Consider the following 2,291-nt stretch of genomic DNA (forward strand, 5'->3'; position numbering starts at 1 on the left):
AAAATACACTGCGAATCCGGTAAGTGTGAACGTACCCTAAGGCAGTTTGAAATACTGTACTGCATATGACTGGGGCGCAGTATGGCTGCATATGTATTATATATATGCATCACATAAAGCCCACATAATACCGCCGTATCATGCTTAAATACCATGCATTATTTAAAATAAATTATCGTAATATTAGCACAGTATGGCGGTGTAATGGTATGTAAAAACTATATAGAAATAGCAGGGGGTTTCATCTGTTCCATTTTGGAGCTGCCCATCGAGGGGGTCCCAAATAGATCTCGTGAAGCCTTCCTTTATTTCCATTTTCAGGAGTTACAAAATAATTTAGGTTCCTATCCGAGGGGGACCCCAAAACTCAGCAGGGCATAGGGGCACCATGATGTAACTATATCTCGGTGTGTATATATGGCAGCACTGGTTGGTATAGGATTTGCTGTATAGGGTGTTGTGGATTTTCTCTACTCACATGGAAATGATAAGCACTGGGTGGGGGTTACACTTACAGAGGGCATGGATGTGGCACAGAGAGAGGTAGGCTGGCAGCGCCTTCTCCTTGGCAGGCCGGTGTATGTGTGGGAGAGGACAGCACTGCTGCCGCCCCTTCTGTACCTGTTCTGTACACAGGAGGAGAATCTGGCAGGGCAGGACGCGTGGGAGCTTGGCACTGCTGTGCCCGCACCATACCTGCTATGTGATCAGAAGGTTCTGTTCATTCTGTGGAAATGATTTAATTACCTCTGATATACTGGCAGCCGCAGCGTACGCCAGGCAGGATGGCACAGCCATGCTCCAAATGTAATCAATGTAATCGGATAGACACCCCCCAACCTCACCGGCTGAGGGGGACGTGACCCAGATTTTAGGGGTCATGGAGGTGAAATGCGGCTCTGCAGCCAGACAGGATCTGGGTCCCATCCCTTCCTGCTGTGTGTTATCATGTCTACAATATCCTGCTGTGTCCTGAGCCGGTCCATGGAGGAATCCTCCTGAAGGTCACATGTGCTTTACCTCTCTATGACCAGGCTCATTGTCATGGTCTGGAACATCTCAGAGTTTGGGGGGGAATTACTTAAAGGGATATTTTGCTAATTAAAAACAAACAAACAACAACTTTAGGACAGCCCCTCTACTGCCACCAATGGCTGTATTGGGAACAGCAGGCACAGTTACATATGTCTAACGCTGCTGGATGGACATAAGTCTCCCCTGATATCTATACATTACATATTAGTATTAGAATAGACATTACACTGGGGAAGCTGCCTGTGTCAGTAGTGCTGCAGCCACAGCACAGTGTAGCAGAGCAAAGTGACTGACAGTTATCCCCGCCCACTCTGCTACGGCTGCATCACTAGTGACACAGCCAGCTACCCAAGTGTAATGTCTAACAATGCTAACATGTATTATATAGACATCAGGGGAGTATTGTGGGTATGCTCTCTGACCTGTGTAAGGTCACTGTGTAGGAAGGGGGAGGAAGTAAGTTGTGGCTGCATCACTAGTGACACAGCCAGCTACCCAACTGTAATGTCTAACAATGCTAACATGTATTAGACATTAGGGGAGGCTCAGTATCTACATGCAGCAGTGCTAGACATATGTAACTGTGCTGGGTTTGTGCAGACCTGCAGTTCCAGACACAGCCAGTGGAGGCACCATGCCACCCCTTACAGCTGCCATTCAATGAAAAAAAAAAAAAAAAAAAAAAATCCCTTTTTTTTAAATAATCAAATAGGACAGTTTTGCACAGCCCTGTCTGGGCTCTATGGGAGAGTATTGTGGGCATGCTCTCTGACCTGTGTATGGTCACTGTGTAGGAAGGGGGAGGAAGTAAGTTGTGACCATCACCTATTGTAAATGGTAAATCCTGTGTTATATATATAGGTTTTGTATTTCACTGTAATCCTACCTATTACGATAAGGCGACGACTGCTGAGAGTAGTTTCCTACAGAACAAAGTCTCAGCCTGTTATTAGGCCTAGTGGTCAGAACGAGAACTGCAAGATACCAGGTAGATAATGATATGGAAAGTGCTGACAGACTCCAAGGACAAGGTCGGAAAATAAGACAGGGACTTTCTCGTTGCCAAGCTCTGTATCCCTATGTCATTCTGCCCCGGCCCTGCACTAGGCTTAATGTATACATTTTACTTAGAGTGTTCCTTTAAGGAGCTGTGGACAACACTACGGTGTCGGATGGCGTCCATCGTGCTCGCTCATCTGTAATATAGGTAGACTGCTGGTGTCCTATGGGTTAAATACAGGACGGCAGCTCCATCA

Source organism: Dendropsophus ebraccatus, chromosome 9 (genome assembly GCF_027789765.1).
Source record: "Dendropsophus ebraccatus isolate aDenEbr1 chromosome 9, aDenEbr1.pat, whole genome shotgun sequence".
Lineage (NCBI taxonomy): Eukaryota > Metazoa > Chordata > Amphibia > Anura > Hylidae > Dendropsophus > Dendropsophus ebraccatus.